Below are 20,164 nucleotides of genomic sequence, written 5' to 3'. Positions count from 1 at the left end.
ACCTGAAATCTGTGCTGCAGACAAACAAGAATGTAGGATAGATCAGTAACTGGTTCACAGCACGCCCATGTGATCAGCCCTTGTACAAGGGTTAGCACACATCCCTTGGGACATTTTCAACACTCATCAAAAATGAGAACCAATCAAGAAACTGTGCATTTCCAAACAGAGGTAATGGAGCCAACAGCAGTGCAGGTCTCAGCTGCACATCTTCATGTGGAATGCATGGAAAGCTGGGGCTCTTCCAAGTGCATCTGGCTTCAGCAGACTCCAGTGTCTTCAGAGATACTCTTCTTGAGTTCACCGCAGTTGGGAAGAGCCATTGGATAACAACAGGCAGAAAAATACCTGCTCCGAGGAGCCAAATGGATTGTGAACCCAACAGAGACTCAAATCCTGGTGGGAAAATTGTCAGGAAAAAACAGGCTGTACACACAAGTGTCAGTAAGTGAACGGGTAGATTGGCACTCTTGCATATCTTCTGTCATCGTTACTTATCAAAGCCTGGTGCAGAGGCTTTCATGCTGTATCTATCCAACAGGAGACACGTACAGCCAAACCAATGGAAAAAGGCTGAGGCTGTGGTAGAGAACTTTGCCTTTTTGGAATACCAGCCAAGAACACCTGCCTGACACAGAAAATTTGCCTTTCTGAAACCTGAATTGACCCACAGCTTGAATGGTGCAGTATAGGCTGGTTCTGAAAACAAACTTCTGACCAGGCATGCAGGGCATCAGACATTGATGCTTCTACTTTTACAGCTATTGCAGCTAAACCCAGAGTTTTAGAATCTATGTAAAAAGCAGTGTTTTGGTCAGTAGATATTAAGGATGATACAAAGATTTTCTTCAACTGAAATGATGCCATAATTGTGCTCCTAAAAATAGAAGAATCCCCTCCAAATGATGCATATTTCCCCACTTCCCCTGCTCAGATCTCTTTTTTGAAAATTGATTCTGGAAGACAAAAATTTGCATAAACCTGCACTAGAAAGTATCTGAGCATAATACAAATCTGGATATCCTGGGATGGTGGGATGAGATGGTTATTGACTTAAATGTCAACAGAGTTTTGATTTTATGGCAACTATCAGCCTGATACTCCCTGGAAACCAATTTAGCTGCAATTTAAATTTTGTGTTTTTTGGGTTATCAGAGTTTCTCTTTCCTGTACTATTTTTGGGGGGGATTCCTTCCAACCCCCTCCAGTCAGATATAGTGAGTTAATACATTTAATCCCCCTGACTTCTATCTCCTGAGAGTCTCCACCATCCTCCTTTTGCTACAAGTCAAACTCAGCCCATTACTAATAAATGAAAAATGTTGTCTTTTTCCAGTCTCAAGATTTTATTAGCCCATGAAGCACAAAGAAGACTCCTTTAAATTTTGTCAATCCCCACACCATTTTTACAACCTTTCATTGAGTTTTTTCTTGTGTTGTTTTGGGCCATGGAGCTCAATCCTGTTTAACACAAGTGAAATCTTCTGAGCATGTCTTTGAAACAGGATTTCCCCTTTGCTAAGAGAAGAGGGCACTACTGCCTGTCTCTGGTTCAGTTAAAGACCAAAAAAGCCACAACTGAGTATTTTTTAGGCCTCCAAAGACAGCATTGAAAAAGACCCCACAAAAAGTATCACCATGTTTTTCTGCGTCTCACCAACAATTATGGGGGAAGCAGGGAACAAACTGCTCCTTGTGGGGCAGTAGTGGGCACAGAGAGATCTCCAGGTTGCTGAGGAACACAGAGCTCAAACTAATGAGAAGTGAAGACCATACGCATTAAAACAGCAGCTGCTGTTGCAGAACCACCAACCTACCCATAGAAGAAAAGCCCCTCCACAGGCCTTCAGCACCAAATTGGAGCACCAAAATCTTTTCCTGCAGATTTCATCTGCAAAAACACAATCAGAGAGCAAAGGTTTTTGATTAGACAGTACCTTCCAGGGAGTTTACTCCTGTGAGGGACATAAACTGAGCCACCGCATCCTTCTGATATTTATACCATTGAAAAAAGAAACATCTAATTGAGCAACAAATGCCTTATTTGCTGCCATGTCTGAAGTTGACCAGAGCTGCTCTCAAGAACAGCCACTGCTGCAGAAAATAGAAATTACCAGGGAAAAAATATTATGGCACATATGAGAAGAATATGCTAAGTAGCCAAAAGAAATGAGTAAATAAAGGCAATTATCAAATGGGATATGAAAAGACAAAAATTTCCTTTTGATACTCTGCTTTTACACTAGTCTTATCTAGACACATCATATGTTGGCACTCAGTGAAGTTAGACAAGATGCTCAGCTCTGCTCAGCACATGGGCACGGATATTTATTTCAGAAATAAAACAGCCTTGTAATTAATTGGTAAGGCTGTACATGGTTAATTTTTGATGCTTTGTAAATGCTAATTATGACAGCAGATGTTAAAAGGTTCCTTAGGAAATCAATACTTTATTATACAATAATTGCATCTGCAAGTTAAATGTTCTTCATAAGACCTTGAAAGAATGGAAGAGGTTTGGAGGCCAGATGATGCAAAGGTGGCTGCATGACCTGGAAAGTTATCAAGAATTTGAGGCCTAGTAAAATGCCCAGATCTCATTAAAAAAAATTTCAAAAACACAACACTTCTTATGGAAAGCAAACTGTGAGTACATCTGTCTAGATGATGCTTGGGCCCAATACAATCCTGGACACATATAATTGAAATGGCTATTACATTATCCATGGAGGAGGTTTGATTATGCCTTTGCCTTAATGATTTGTTTGTCTCAGGAGAAGCCTCTCAGCTCTGTCCCCCTTCATCTTCCCCTGGCTCGCTCCCCAGTTGTTCCAGCTTTCTACATAGGAGTCAGCGAGGAGTTACTGCTAGGGTTGTTAGCCCTGGAGACAGGATGCAGCTGAAAAATCATTCTTCCAAGAATTTCTGGGTCACTGTCTAATTGATACTAGCATTAGCATGCTTCATATTCATATTCCAAATCCACAGGCACTACTGACTCTGTACCCAGCCATGTGGGACTGCTCTAGGCAGTGAGTGGGAACCCAGAACAACACCACTGTATCAGCCTAAGAACACACCAGCCCCATGAGTTTTAGCACAACAAAACAGAGAAAAAGAGTCTTTCTTCCACTGTGGTCATCCGTGCAGCAGCACATTCCTCTGGCCTTTATTATATACTTTTAATAAGAAATACACAATGTTCCATAGACCTTATTAATTTGTAAAGAAAGCACAAGTTATTCCTTACATCATGGGGCTTTAATTTTTTTTAATCCTTACAGATAAGGAAAATCCAGGGACTTCAAAGGAAATGAGTTTAAGACTCGGTATTTTATAAAAGGAGTCCAGACCAGATTAACAAATATGGTATCTTTTGCTATAAGCAAAGTGTTTCACAGGTTGTATTGCAGCGAATACGTTGTTGAGAAACTGAATGAGAAGTGAGCAGTGATTCATAAAACAATCTGTACGTTTAACGCATGATAAAATAAGATAGTATCGCACAGCTTTCTTTGAGAGGCAAAAGGCGGTGCCTTTTTGTGATCAGCAAGCTACTCAAATAAAAAACCCAGCAGGAGGGGGATGTAATGCTGGCTTGCTGCAACCACTCCTAGTGATTCATCTCATCTCCAGCAACTCACCCAGTCAGAACACCCAAAATGCAATAAGAGAATGTGATGCATGCCCCTGTCCAGTCGCCCCCAAGGGGTGAGAAAAGGACAATATGTGCATGTGCCCACATGTGTGCTGCTCATGAGACACTTCTCTGTGAAAGGATGTTCATTTCTGTGCTGCAGGAAGAATTTCAGTTTGACTGCCTACAGACAGGTTGGAGAGAATCTGCCTCAATACATCAGCTCTATGGCGACAGAGGTTGTTCCAGGAATTTTGTTTTCCAGGAGAAAGCATGGTCTTTGCTGAAAACAGCAAACACCCCAACAAACCTTCAAAAGTAGGAATCCTGACACACTGAAATATCCTCTCTTCCCTTTTTTCCCAATGATATAATTTTGTGGCATTTGTCCATGACCAGCAAGATGTAATATACATTCATTTACGAAGGAGTGACACGTCACTGCTCAACACCCATAAGCAAAACATGCAAAAGAAGTAACCTCATGTATACTGGAGAACTGGCAACACCAAAAAGGAATTTTTTTTTTCCAGCACGTCCAATGTGACCTCACTCAAAACCATGAAGGATGAAGAGCTCTTCCTGTATATTCCATAATCCCTGGCTCACAGACGGTGCCTTGCTCAGTGCTTTGTCAGCACAGGGAACACACATGAACCCATCAAGTTATTTCCAAACTTTTCTGAGGGTATTACCAATACCAAGGACATGCTTTTTGGAGACAAATCAGCATCCAGATAGTCACCAGATAGTCAAGTTAAGAATCCTGCTTGGTTAAGTCCTGTTGAAAACCCACCCAGCAGTGCTTTGGAAATCTTGCTCTTAATGTAAAACCTATTGAAAACCTATCCTGAAAGTGAACTATGCAGGAAGAGCTTCTTCAGATTTAAAAGCAACAAAAATGTCACTTTACAAGTCCAGGCAAGGGAATGAAATGCTTAGTTCTAAATAGAAACTCAACTCAAAAAAAAGAAAACCAAAAAAACCCAAACCCCCCTCCCCCCGTCAAAAAAACCCAAAAGCAAAAACAAACTAAAAACCCCCACCAAAACAAAACAAAAAACCCATAACAGAGGTAAATAAACACGCTTACCCCTAAATTTTCCTTTATTCAGGGACAGGATCCACTGGTATTACCCAATATCTTCACAGATGCCTGGAAGTATGAGGAATCAGTCCAGACTCATCCATCCCTGCCACAGGCACAACTCTCCTGCTGAAAAGCCCTGTTAGCTGGGATGACCCAAAATTTAGGACTGAAAATGGGTTCTTCTGACAATAGACGCCTGTAGTTCGGTGTCACACGGAACACTGTGTGCACACATTTAATGGGGAGCACAAGAACTCTGCCATTCAGTCAGTTCCAGAGTAGCAGCAGCTTATCTTTGAGCTGGTCTGTAATACGTAACCAGCATCTCTGCCTGAAGAAAGGAAATGCAAGGTAAACACCTGAATAGGGTTTCTATTCTTCAGCACAACGAAAACCACAAAGGTATCTTAGGGTCCACACAAGGTGTGGAAGGAAATGAGATTAGCTTTATAAATACAATGTACATAAGGAAGAGTTCACTAGGCACATTACTTCCTGCTGTCAAAACACTAGGCCAATTTCAGACTATGGAATAACTAGAGAGATTTCAAGGATGCAGGAAAAATAGATTTGGCAATGAGGTGTTTCATCTCAACAGCAAGATTGAGGTGGGAAGAGGATGGAGACAGCTGCTGCTGGAAGGGCTGTCCAAGCCCAAAACCAGCCATCATCACAAGCTGCTTGTTGAATAAACTCTACAGATGCAGCTTATGAAATACAGCCATCCTATGGATCAATCCTAACAACAGTTGCTTCCCAAATGGTTTTAGGGATTTCAGGATGTGATCTTTTACTATATTTCTCAGGCATGCACATTTTCATGTCCCCAGACACTGAAGAAGTGTCTCCAGTCCCTTCCAGGAGGTTGATGAAGCATCATCAGCTACCATCGTAATCTTAGGCATGCTTTGGTTCTGGAAAAGCTGTGAGGGCATCTACTGGACACAGCAGTTTGGCAAGGAGGGATGCTACAAGCAACAGGAGAAAGGAATAGAGCTGAAAGGAGACAGCCTCCAAAGATGTTCTGACAGTATGTAGGATTTTATTCTGATATCCCCAGGCAAGGCAGCTCATATCATCTCCCTAAGACAATAAGAATCTCCCTAGCAGACAACTATACTGCTCCTCCAGCTTTTGCCAAGAGTATTGTCTGAGAGAGTAACTCAACAGTGCTTTCTCTAGGGGGGCTGACTATCTGCTACTGGCAGCCTAAACATGCTTAAAGAAGTCCAAATACTTGAGGGAATAGTTCACTGGCTTTTATATGGTTTCCCACAGCACCTGATATTGCCACTCTGGGATGATGTTAGACAATAGTGATCTTGCACTATGCCACCTCAAAGGCTACTTTGAAGTAGAAGAGCAGCAGAAGAGCAACTCTCACTACAGCCAAGTATTAGTCAGCACTCATAGGCATGAGTTACAGTTTTTCCAGAAGAAACAGAAGCTCCCCATGAGACTGAGTTGGAATGGAGATGCTGAGAGAGATCATTCCTGCTACTGACATGTGGAAATGCACATCTCAGTGAGAAAGCACATACCCACCACCCTTAGCAGGGTAGAACACAGAGAAAAGCTGTGAGGGAAGAGAGTAAATAATTTATTTCAATGGAATGACACATATACACACACATACAAATTCCAAAACAGACTGCCTCAAGTGTTAAAAATAATCCTTTGGAATTTTTAATAGTTTAAAGAGTTCCTTATTAAACGTATCATTTAAACGAGGGAAAAAAAGCAATGTTTTTTCTGACTTTTTTGGTGGGGTTTTTGAGTCTTTGGGCTACATATTTTCAAGTCATCTTCAAAGTCCTGGGACCTCAGGATTTAATGAAAAATAAGATTTTCACATAACATCTTGACTTCAGAAGCTTGAATTTTAAGAAAACACAACCACCATCAGGCTAACGAGAGGCTAATGATACTTGGCCCTTCTCAAATTTGGTACAAACACCACCTGTTGAGGCATCAGCAGATGCCTCAGATTGGAATTTGGGCAACATTGCTTTGCTATGAAGTCTTTCATGTGCCACTCTGAAAAAGAAGAGAATATCTACTTCAGCTTCAAATTGTCTGGTTTCTGTCGAGCTTTTTGTCACAGCTTTACTGCCAGTGCTGTCATCTCAAGTTTGGCTGAAATTATAGGTTTTTGCCAAATAAGTTTTCCCAGCATGCTGCAAGAGCCACCACATTCCTATGACTTTAAAACAAAAATTCCAGAACAAAGAATAAATAGATACTTCTGCAATGCTGAGAACTTGGAGGTTGAACCATTTATAGACAAAAGCAAAACCCACTTCAACACCATGTTGAAAAGTCAACACCGGGGGGTGGGGGAAGAAAAGAGGAAGAAAAAAAAGTTAAGAGCATTTTAATTTTTCCCTGTTGTATCAATTTAAAGATTTTTATAAATAACACATTTTTTGAAGATTCACTTTCCTCCACTGACTTTAAGTCTCTAGAAATTTTTCAGCTACACTAAAGATTTGTTCTTTGTACGAAAGCAGCTGTTCAACAATATCTTGCCCTGATGCAATTTTTTTAAAATAGACTTTGGAGTATCATTATCCTCATTCCATAGGTGAGGAAATAACTTATGTAAATTGCTGAAGGTCACTCACCAGTCAACAGTGCAGGCTCAAGGCTCTCTCCCCCCTCCACCCCACTTTACAGGAAATGGAATTAAGGAAAATTTCCAAATGAAAAATGTTATCTTTCCTTTTAAGTCCTGTCCTTAATAACTGGCACAGAGACCACCAATTCTATGGTCTGAGAAAGGGGAGAGATATCCAAACTGATTTAGCAAATAGGAGCTCATGTCAGTAAATGAGTGAAAAAGAACATACAAACACATCTTCCTTCTGGAAATGTGGGTGCTGAGGCTCAACTTGATTTTTTCTGCTCCATATAGTTGGGTATGTGTCAACCCATAAACATCCAGGCAGCCCCTGTGCATTTTTGCCAAGCAGAAATTTCAAGCCACCATGTTTCCCCTTTGCAGAGCAGCAAAAAACCAGAGAGGCGATGCTCTGTTCTTTGTCTTGACCAGAGGCAGAAGGGATCTCACATCCAAGGGATTCTCCTGTTCTAGCATGCCCCTTTAGCTTGAGGATTAACATAACAGGACACATTTAGTTCATGAAGACTTGACACTACATGTGCTTTGCAGAGTCTTCATCTACTCTCAGCAGCTTTCCAGCTCAAACACAATGAAAGACCAGGATGAGTGGTAATAAGGAAAAGTTTGCTGCTGCCAGTGATGCTACTGACCATCATATGAATACTGTGTTTTTCCAGCAGCTTGGGTTTACTTGCCAATTAGTTATTCTTCTTTCTCCAAAATAATTAGTCTTTTGCTCTTCTCTTTATAGATTTTTGCACTGTAATGCTCCTCTATGCTTTTGAACAGTATTTGGAGAAACTCAATATTTACACAGCAGAGCTCAGTGGCACGAGGCAGCCACACAGGTTTGTGTCAAACCTGTCTACTTAGGATATGACCTGTTCCATGCAAAGAAAGTTATTGAATTCAAACAGTTTCAGCTGGCTCCTAAAGAAAAGTGATTTTCATAAAGCTTGCTCTTCCCCTGAAAGGTGAAACATTTTAACCTGCCAGCCATGTCTCATGCCAAATCTTGGCAAATAGATATTTATGTGCCATTAGGTGTTGACTGCTCATCAGAAAAATAAATAAATAATTATTTGTATAAATAAAATCACAGCTAGCAAGAGTCAGCCTAGCATTTACAGAACATCACTGTTGGTGGCCCTACCATCACAAAAACCTCACATACTTAAGGACATCCCAAAGCAGAATACTGGAAACTCATATCAGTGAGATGAGACTGACTCACTTTGGCTAAAGTTCTAACGAATTTTTTAGGCAAAAACCTGTTGCCTTAAGCAAGATATAGGGATGCTTAGAATGTAAATTGACTCTATGATTTCATACCTTTTAATTCAAGTGGATGCCCCCAAAATTTTCTAGTCTTATTCTCATAGACTACATAGAACAGGTCAGTGCCCCCTGCATTAACCTCTATCTGTGCTTCAATATAGCAGGTTTTATGTTAGCAGCTTTTTCCACTTTCATTGCACTCTGCCCAGGGGTTTTTATATCTAACATGCTCTCATTACACTCAAAATCATCACTTAATCTGCAGCCAACATTGCTTCACAGGAATGGAAGGGACAGTCCCGTGCTTCACTGCAACCAGGAGACAAGTAAAGGCAGCAGTGCTCATGATCTCTGTCTCTGGGATCACTCTCAGGAAAACACAGGGCACCTTACTTGGAAAGGAGAGGACTGGTGGTCTTTCCAATGTGTGGTTTTTAATTAACATACATCGCTGTAGATATTGTAGGAAATGGATTTGTCTTCCCTATTACAAGACAGGCATGGACATAGAGGAGGAATCCAGTGAAGAGCAACAAAAGTGATTAAAGGAATGGAGCATCCCTCATGGAAAGAGGCCGAGGCAGCTTGGGTTGCAGGGGCTGGAGAAGGCTCAGGACTTTATCCATGTGCATAAATATCTGATGGAGATTTTGGATGGCAGTAAAGAAGATGGAGAACCTCAGAGGTGCTCAAGAGGCAACTGGCACAATTTGAATTGCAGAAAGCTCCATTTAAATATAGTAAAAGCATTTTTACTGTAATTGTGCTTAAACAGTAGCCAGCTGCTCAGAAATTTGAACCATCTCCATCCTTGTAGATATTTTAAAAAACCCCTGCTGTGCATGGTCTTCAATTTTTTAAATTGAAATTTAAAAATTAGTTATTAGCAGTCATGACTGTGAACATCCACAAAGTACAAATGTTTGCTTATTTAGATTGAGAAATAAAACTTCTCTGGATAAAACCTCACAGCTGTCCTATGAAGATCTGCTTCTCATCAGCAACTAGGGATGGTGAAGTACCTTAGGTTCCCTTGCCATGTGTTCCTTGCCTGTGACCAAACAAGATGCCTCCTTCCAAAGGAAAGGTGGGAGTCCAGCACAAGGAAAGAAAAAAGGACCATGACATCAAAGTTCAAAACCAGGAAAGTTAGGGCACAGTGGCCTGAAATTCAGTGACAACCATGTCCCATGTGGAGTCCAAACTACTTCCAGAAGTCTGGGCTACAATATCTCCAGTGCTTTAACACCACAACAGCTTAATTAAACATAGCTCAGGAGAACTAGTCTGTCCTATTGTAATAGCATTAAAATGAAATAGCTCATCTGAGGGGTTTTTTTAGGATTCCTCTACACATGCTCCTCCACCAAAAAAGCCCCTGGGCCTTAAAAGTCTTATCTAAAAAGCAAAACTGTCCTATTTTTTACTCCCCCCCAAACACAGCTGTATTTGAAGTGCTGGCAAAGCCAGATTAGAGTATAAACTAACAAAGCAAGCAGGAATTTAAGATGTACAAGCCTTGCCTTGATGAAGATAATTATTAGGTCAGCCCAAGAAAAATTGATGAGCCTAACATAACACTCCCAAACAGATCAACAGTCTTCATATAAATTTTGGTCCTGGCTCCTATAAAACCATTAGCATTCCCTAGTATTGTAATTTACAGCCTGATGATGCACTGAATCATATTTTAATTTATCTGGAAGATATAAACAAACATTCTTGGGTGGAAATTAATACCTGATCTTTGGCTACCTCTTGTGGTATAAAAATCCAGAGAGAAATTACATTTTAAAAAATAAACAACAACATTAAAGAAGATCATTGCACAACTTATGAGCTTGTCAAATAATTCTAAGGAGAAAATTAGTTCTTAGGGGTTTTGTGTATAAGAAGCCTAGAATATTTTGCTGTGAAAATGAATACTAGGGTATTAATAGGGTGAATATTTCTGTAAGTATATGCCATTTATGGCATCTGTTTTCATACACAAGTGGAGGGCTGTGGCACTGTGTGCTTTTAGAATCAGTTATTCCTTTTGTAACTCAATAATGGTTCGGTCCTCGCTTCCCCTCATGTACTTCCCTCGCAATGGTTTCTCCCTATTGGAGCTGCCCCCTCTCCCCTGCCTGTCACGGTAACCACCCCCCCTTATCTCGAGAATTCTCTGTGTCAGTCATTCCTTAATTTGATGTATGATTTGCCCCTGGGGTTTTTCCCCTCCCCTGTGTGATCCTCAGTGGCTTAGCTGTAACCCACACTCCTCCCTGGGTCCTTGCTATTGGTAAGCTTTGTGTCTCCTATCACACCCGCTCCCTTTATCAGCGTCCCCTCCCGTCCCCCTTTGTCGTCTGTTCCTGAATCTACTGTGCGAAGCTTTGGGAGATCCTGGTTACTTATACAGGCGTCCCTCCTCCTTCCTCTATTTCGGTACCTCGTAGCCAAAGTTCCGTAACCACTGCCCAGGGTTCCGGAGGGAATCCAGGAGTGGCACTTCGTGTGGCATCTTCGGCCGGGCCGGGGGCACCCAGCCGGGCACCCGCACAGCCCCACGGCCGCGGGAGAGAGGCTACAGAGAGCAAATAAAGAATTAAAGCCTCCACTCTTCCATTTTCTTAATGCCCACCATTCTGCAAAATGTTTCATGCTCTTGTAGGAATTCTGTGTTTGGGGAGAAATGTCTGAAGCACTGCTAACCTAAGGAGAAAAAACCCAGGGAGCTGACATGAACCTCTGCTGCGCAACAGGAGCTCTCCCATATAAAACCAGGCTCAACAGCTACATGTAAGCTCAAGTATAGTAAAGGTGCAAGATATACAGTTATGGAGAGGAGAATCATAAGTGCAGCTGGCATGCTGAGAGAACATCTGTACGCTTATTGTACCACAGTTCATCAACTGTTTATTCCAGCAAGTACCAGATTCAAAGGAGAAATGGGATAAGCATGAACACAAATCAGAATTTGTTCAGATAAAGAGAATCAAATGGTCTGAGTCAAAGAAGAAAAGCTAAGAGATTCTCAAAATTAGGTCTATCCAGCCTCCAACTGGAGAAAATCAGTGTAGCCCAAACAAAGCTCATGGTGTTTGTTAGAACTGGCCTACGTGTACAGGAACCCAAACCTTTCTTTGGTGGTTACAATAGTAGTTCAAAAAGCCAACACCCTCCCTATTTAGGGAAGGAACAGAGACTTATCCAAAGAAAAACAGAATTTGTGCAACTTCAGTGTCTTATGGGTTTTTAAAAAGGCATGACAATTTGGGTTCTAGAGTAGAGACTCAGGTCTGGCTCAAGTAATCTCCCACCAACACCCAACCAACCAGCAAGATCCCTGGATCACATTTTACCCCCCCCACATTAAAGGGGGGGAAAAAAAAACACATTTCAGTTAAATAATTTTTCTTCTGCACAACAAATTCAGTATAGAGAAGAGAGTTCCTTTTCCTGAAAATTTAGCATTCTCTAGCACTCAGGAAATGTTCCTACCTGTATTGCTAAAAGCTTGACTTGTGGAAGCACTGTTCAACATGTCCTGCACCTTAGGCCATGGAATTTAATACAAATTCATAAGTACTACACTCCTCATCAAGCTGGGGGTGGTAGGAAATAAGCTCTTCTGAAAAGACTGGGAAGTGTCCATTTGAGTACAAGCAGGAGTAAATGACAGCATTAACTGCACCACACCAGAGCCCCCAGGCAGCTGGGAAAGTCAGTGGCAGGACTTCTGTGAGACAAGATAGGCAACACAAACACTACCACAAAGGAAATTGAATACTCTGCTGGATGACAAGGAACTAGAGGGAGTTCTGAAGCACATAGCAAGGGAAACCTCCACGTGGGATTTTCCAAGGAAGCAATGTGCAAAAGATAAAGTTCTCCTAAGGAGGAGTAGATCAGAAGAGGTCAAAAACATACCTTTCTCCAGGTTGTCCTTTGTAGCCCCACATCCTGCAGAAAGAGGCACAATCTCTCCTTACCTGCTGATCTCTTCATGGCCAGCACTCACATTCAGATAGGTACAGAGAAAAATAAGATTTCATCACCAACTCAAAAAGCCATTATAAAATTTGCTGAGGAAATTGCAAACCCAAAATGGAAGCCAGCTGAGACCACAGCCTGCAGGGTCATGTATCATTAGCGCCAAGTGAACCAAGTCCAAATGTCCAGCCTACTGTTCAGGAGGAAACAAAAGCACTACTATATAAGTGGGCAAAGCATCATCTTTTTCTAATCAAACCTGTCTTAGGCCTGGGTTCAGAAAAGCACACAAGCATGTGCTTCAGGCTCTCTTTTTTTTTTATTTTCAGAAAATAGCTCAAAACACACATTTACTTGTAAGCACTTGCTAACAGCTGTGAATAACAGTGAAAACCATAACTAAAATCTTCTGAGAAAAGGGTGTTATAAAAAAAAGCAAAACGTGATGTGATTGTCCATCATATTGCCTTATCTCTCTCCTAGGAACACTGTGGGACAAACAATGAACAAGACAAGACTGCTCTCAGACTAAGACAGCCACGGACATTAGACCAAATATCCAAGTCACAAAAAATACATAATCAGCACACTAACATACTTTTGGGTTCATTTATGGCATCACCAGAGCCAGTAAAAAAGTAATTAGAACATCTCCAGGTTTGAGGCCATTCTCAGCCATACAACTTCCTAAACGGATCTTTTGCAAGAGTCCGAAGTGAAAGTTATGACCCCATTTAGTGCCGTTCACTAATGGCAGTACACACGACACAGTTTTCACACCCCAGCTCAGCCCCGATGCCTGCTTGCAGTACATTAATAATCCTGTCAGAGCTGTCAAGGGGATACAACACTTGCTGTTCTGGTGATGTTCTGTCCCTGTCTCCATTCAAATAATTTGTCTTTCATGACCATCAGAATTGTTTTCCAGCATTTCTGTTTGACTCAATGACTCTTGATCTCTGGCCTAATATTCCATTCACCCTTCCAAAAATCAAAACCATCACAAATCTGAATAATTAGCTAGAAAGTTGCTGGGTAACATCTCCAAAAGGTTGCAAAGGCAAACTGTCACAAATCTTATAATGTGATGAATACAAGTCGACTTACGTCCCAAGGAAGCTACGTTACCTCCCTGGGAAATATTCTTCTGCACCAGTTATTCTTAGGTGTTATTTCTGATTAATTATGCTCTTGCTCTATTAGAAAACTGATGGCCAACTTTGCATCTGTCTCTTTGCTTTGTATCTTACAAAGACAAGCAGTTATAAAAAGTTCATAGGAAGGAATGAATAAATGGTCAGTGTGTCCGAGGAGGTGTGGCAGCTCAGGTTTTCTGTCCTGGGAGTATAAAAGCGAAGGTCATAAAAGCATCAGTTGATACAGAACTGTATCTTCCCAGGTAGAGGTGTAGTTTTTCTCTCACAAAAATGCATCTGCAGTTTCACACAGTAGAATTATTAACAATTTCATGAAAAAATACCAGATGCTCCTCAGTTTTATGAATGCAAATAGCCCTATTGGAGCCAAGGGGAATACTCACATGTGTTTAAGTTAGACACATGCATAAGCAAAGGCAGGATCACAGCCCCAGCTATAAATATTTATGTCTGCAGTACAACACAGCCACAAAAATGCATTCACAAAACAGACTATAATGCAAGATCCTGACAATACAGGTTACTCCATAGAATTTCAATGGGAGGCACTTCTTTCTTGCATCCCTTTGAAAACCCCAGCCTCTATTATTTTAATAAAGCTACCACTGCCATTTCAGCAACCTCAGCCAATAGCACCCACAAGTAAAAAGAAATAAAATACTGTATAAAATACTCTAAAAATAATTTGTTACTGCCAATGTAAAAATCTTCTCAACTATGTTTTAGATCATTTATTGATTATTAAACAGGGTACTAAAAGGATCTGACTTTGGAGAAGTAACATACATCTTCAACTAAGATTAGAACAAATCAGGCGAACTCCCACCTCTCTCTTCCTTAGAGATATAAAATTAGATTCGGGTGACTAATGCAGATAAAAATATTCATTCACTTCAGCCATACAATCTGGTTTCCTGGCACAAGTGTTTGCAGAAAAAAAAATTTAAAGTAAATGCCATTATTTACTTTGGAAGAATATTTCTACACGACCAACGGCAGAATAGAAACACCAGCAGGTGACTTATGTAGCCAGTCAGAAAAAATATCCCTCATGTTTGAAACAGTCAATTCACAGAGGAAGAACATTTGCAAAAAAAAAAAAAAAAAAAAAAAATCAGATCCATTTGAGCCTGGAATACATAAAATAGAAACCAGAAAAGTACTGAAGGAGAAGATGGACTTAGTCCATCTTTTTTTTCTTTAAGAAAAATCCCTTGATCTAAACTCAAGCCAATAGATTGCTTTTTCTCTTCAGTTCAAAAGATTTTGAATCAGGTTCCTCCAGCTCAATTCAGTTTCAAAGGCTCACACAAACCTGGAAGCATCACCATGCAAGCAAATCTCAAGCACTTGGTCTGTATAGCATTGTAGGATCAAGTCTTGTAGAGCATCAAACACAAGTTGTAATTAAAATAATTTACATGCTGCTAGCAAGTCAACTAAAGCAAGCACATCAGGTTCCCAGCATGGATTTCAATTTGCTTCAAAATTACTCAAGGATAGGAGCTCATATTTTCAACATCATCCTAGTTAGCCAAGAAAAAAATGCAAGACCCAAGTGACAGCTATTTGATTGGAAGAAGGTGGGGGTGGCTGTTACTTGGTAGGTGTTTACTCACTGCCTGGATTCATCATGAAAGCAAACATCCAGACTGTGCATATGCTACCAACAAATGTGTCATCAGCTGCAAAACGAACAGGCTGGGTTGCTTTCCCATATGGAAGTGTGCCCAATGCTGCACAATCAGAAGAGCTCAGTAATTCCTGGTGGAATCTCACCTAATGGGAGTTAGTCCTAATGCATGGGTCCTGTCCTCACCCTCCTTGTAGTCTTCAGGAAATCCAGTCCTGAACAGAGCTGTGCTCTGCTGGCTTCTTTCTTCACCTTGATGCTGCTTCTTCACAAGTTGAAATCACTTAGCTGGCCATAAAATCCAGAATGAGCCACCAAATGGATCTTTTACCTTTTGAAATACAGAGATTGTCTCCAGTGGGTCCTGGAGCAAGCAGCTATTCTTCTACTGGACCACTTATATCTCCACAGGGACAGTGGAGGTGGAGAGAGTGTGTGGCTTGTCAGAAATCCAATTTCTCCCTCTGTGAGTAAAGCATCTCAGAGAAAATCAGCTGATAATGGAAAAGACCCCACAGAATATCACCAGCGTGACAGCAGCATTTTCTAATAGCCATGCACGTGACCTGAAAAAATATTATATATATATATATATATATATATATATATATATATATATACTGTTAGTATATTTGGTTCAAGCACTTATAAACCATTCATCTCAGCGGAAGTACGGGTCCTTGCTTTTTCTTGTATTAAGGAGAACTGGAGACAACAGTTTTGTTTTTTTTCTTTTAGTTAGAAGCAGCACAGTTGCTGAAATCTTGTGTTCTTTTTAGTCTTTTTGGTTTTTCCATTGTGGAAATGATTATTTTAAGGTCAGAAAAAATTCCACTTCAATATTTATCTTTGCTAACATTACAGTGCAGATGCTGGAGATTCAGGGTGACTCCTACTCCCCCAAGCCAACTACCTTGTCTCTGACATATAAATTGTGACATGTTTAATTGCAAACATTTGAGGAGTTACCCTACCCTGGAGCTCAGCCTCCAGAGGTAACTGTGCTTGCTGCAGAATCATCAGATTGGAACATCTCTGCTGGTGTTTCTGAGACTCCAGGACAAAGGTTGGGGTTTCCTCTTACAAGGACAACAGTTAAATTTTAAAACTGAAACCCAGTGCTGAGTGGCAGAGAGCAAAATTTTAACTTTCTAGATTCTTTTCCGGATCCTCTGCTTATGGACATTTCTAAAGAGGCCATAGAGGTCTTGATAGATCTCACACCTCATCTGCTGTGACAATTCCTTTGCTTCTGGGATCAATAACATAAAACCTTGTATTTAAGGTTTTGCAGCAGAGTGGCATTAAGCCTCATCTGTGCTCTATCACTTACTGAACTGACAGGTCATTTCATTATTGAATTTAGGAAATAGCAAAGTTGATGCGTTGTCCTGGACTTACTAAGGATAACATCTAAGAAGCCTAATTCATAGGATGGCATCTGAAACCAGCAGATCAGGAGGGAAAGTTATTAGCCTGGATTCAAGGCTTTAACTGGAATCATGTCTGTTCTCGATCTCCACAGATTGGATAGTCAGAAGGGAGATATCTGGCTAGATGGGATTTTGCACATCTGTAAGCTACATCAGAGATCCAAATGCAAAAGCCAGCATGTAAGAACATTATGTGGATTTGTGTCCCTCTCCTGAGGATCTGGGGTCCATAAACCAACTAATGGATTATAGAGATACATAGTTTATAGTATTTTCATCTGTGATAGATATTGCTGCAACTCCAGAGTGTCTCCCAATATTTAAAGGGAAACCATACCCACACAGCCCCTGAAAAAAAATGCAAAAGCCACTGCTCAGCATGAAGAAATTGGAAAATGTATGCAAAAACTGGTTCAGCATCTGACTTGAAAACTCCAGAACTGGTCAGAACCTGCACAATATGGGAGTGGTTTTCTTCATTCATATGTGCTCTGTGTATGAATCCAGATAGATACAGAAGAATCAATATGGAGAGTGAGTAGAGTAGAAGAGTGAGTGGTTGTATACCCTGAACCACACATTAGATACATGTAAAGAAGCTCAGCAGAGGGGCTGGAGATCCTAGTAACCCAGAATTGGATGCCATTTAATAAGAAAACTCCATGATCCTGTTTGTGGATATTTCCTATCAATCCACACCATACCCCTCAGAGTCTGCTTCAAGTATCTTAGCATGAGAACTGCTGAGCTTCACATCCCTTTGAAAGCATTCAGGGAAACCCAGGAAACACCAAGAGCCGATGAAACTGAATGACTAGATGTGTTACAGATTAGAATTTCAAAATGCCCATGCCCAAATTCAGCAAATTTCCCACCTTCACCTAGGGAAAAGCTGTGAAACTAAAATTCCAAGGGAATTTAAAACACTGAGCAGCACTAAAACCACATGAAACGATCAATTTCAATTTGAAAAGAAGCAACTAAAAGCTAAATCTGGTACAAAGAGGTGAGACAACAGAATTCCCCAGTTTATGGGAGCCCGTTCATACTCACACAGACAGCGCTGGTGATGACATTTCCTCACAAAGGGGACAAATGTTTCAGTGCTTTGCACACCAGGTCTGCTTTCAGTACTCTGCACTTTGGAGAGTGAACTGCTGAGCAACACATCTTCTCTTGGCTTCTGCAGCATGGTAACCACTAATGCAGCTCTCCATAAACCTGCTGAAAAAACACATTCTCCCCACTGACCACCCTTCTTTTCTTTCCAAAGACCAGGTCTTTTGCAGTCACAAAGGTCATATTTTGATATCTGATATTCTCCTCACTTTAATTTTCCTTTTCAAGCCCAATGGCACACACAGGCTCCTAACAAAGTACAGGCCATACCAGCCAAACAGGAATTTTCAGGAGATCTCTAAGGGTTTTACTCCCAGAGTGATAAGAACCTTACTGTACTTCAGACTTGGAAAGCCAGGAAAGCAACATGTGAACTTTTTTTATTTAGCCACACAAGGTAAATGTGTTTGCTTGTGTTTGCTTGACCCACTGGTCTATTTTGTTTACACCCTTAGTCAGAGGGTTCTTTGTTCCTGTGTTCTCATGAGGGTGGCACAATTAGAAGGAATCCTATTTGTTTCCTTTGGATCTAGTTTGAAAAGGCAGACATTTTAATTTGAAGCCAGGACTGACACTATTTTCACCATGACAAGACATTATCTGTTGGGTTTTCTCCTGAGTTCACCTGTTTATGTTTAATAAAAATGCTTTTTTGTAACTCATGATGGGCTAGAGAATTCCCAAACCATTCAAAATACTTTAAAGTTCTTTTGGGACACAGCCAGATACTTAATATTGTATTACATTTTATAGTTGTCACTTAATCAAGCTATTTAATATTATAGTACATTTTAAAACTGTCACTTAATCACATTTTCTTGACCCTTTTATGTGAATTAAAGATCACTGTAGATAAAAAATGGCATGCTTTAGTTTAAATAGATTCAGTATGTCCAGTTTGACAGTTACTTCTGAGACATTAAAAGAATTTTCTGTGATTAATGTGACCCCCACACGTTAGGTAGTATAATGTTCCATTTCTTAAACCATTAGAGGAAACCGTATTAGACAGAAGGAGGCAGAACTTATCTGACTGTATGTATAGCTGAGAAAACCTAAAGATAATGTACAGCTCTGTCTGGTGTACTGTGAGACCAAGTTAAACCAACTATTTTCTCTTTCCTTACAATTCAAATGGAAAAAAAGTTCAGTAGTAACACACTAAGCCTGCATTCCACAACGAAAGAAAGATCTTACTGCAGCTTGCTCAGAAAAGGAATAAATGCACTTTCTGCCATGACAGGTGAGCAGGACTGTCTGTGCTTGGTATAAATGATTGATAGCCATGCATTCTAGTCTTGGAAGAATTCTTACCTATGCATTTACTCACAAGAGCAAAAAAAAAGTACACAAGATATGTCCATCCTCAGAAGAATTTATAATGGCAATCATCATCACCACTTTATGTAGCTGATCCAGAACTGAGTCATTGAAAGATTTTATGCTTTTAAGTCATACATAGTAAATTACCTTCTCGTATAGGCATATTCAAAACTATTGTCTTTTACTGTAACCTTGGTCCTAAGAACCTATTTAATGTATTGAATTGTAATTGCTCTTCCTTTGTATCTTAATCTTGAATCAGATGTACCACATTTGTTAACAGCTGTGACTATAAGTGCTGCCCATTTTAGAACATTCTGTGTGCTATTCTTGTTAGTTTAATTAGAATAAATACCCTTTTTAATCCATGAAGTGGGGCATAGTATAATAACATTGATCTTTCATTTGACAACAAATTTGTTTGATAACAGAACAGGGTTTAGTGTAACCAAATCAGCAACAGTAATTCATTTGGATAGTCAATTAAAAATAGTGTGTAAACAGTACCTCAGCAAACAATGAACAGTGGGCTAAAATAATCAAGACATGAAAAGAGCCTGCACAGAAATCAGGATGTTGATGGAGAAAAATAATTCAAACTTATTTGCAAGAGCTGCCAGTGAGATGCATGTGGGTATAAAAGTGTCTCTCTCTAAAAATGTGGTCACACTGGGAAAAGAAGTCAATTAACAGGGTCTACTCAACAGAACTGTTCATTTTGTCCAGAAGGATATTTTCTTGACCTAAATTCTGCAGACAGGACAGCCTTTGCCTTCTCCTGGGAGAAATGAACCAGTTTTTGCATTGGACTCCCAGCAGCTTGGGAAGAAGACACCTCCCACTCCATCCAAGGGCAGACATCATCTCAAGCATCTCCCTCTCACCAGCCACAG

This window comes from Serinus canaria, chromosome 3 (genome assembly GCF_022539315.1).
Source record: "Serinus canaria isolate serCan28SL12 chromosome 3, serCan2020, whole genome shotgun sequence".
NCBI classification, from domain to species: Eukaryota; Metazoa; Chordata; class Aves; order Passeriformes; family Fringillidae; genus Serinus; species Serinus canaria.
Note: the sequence above shows the minus strand (reverse complement) of the source record.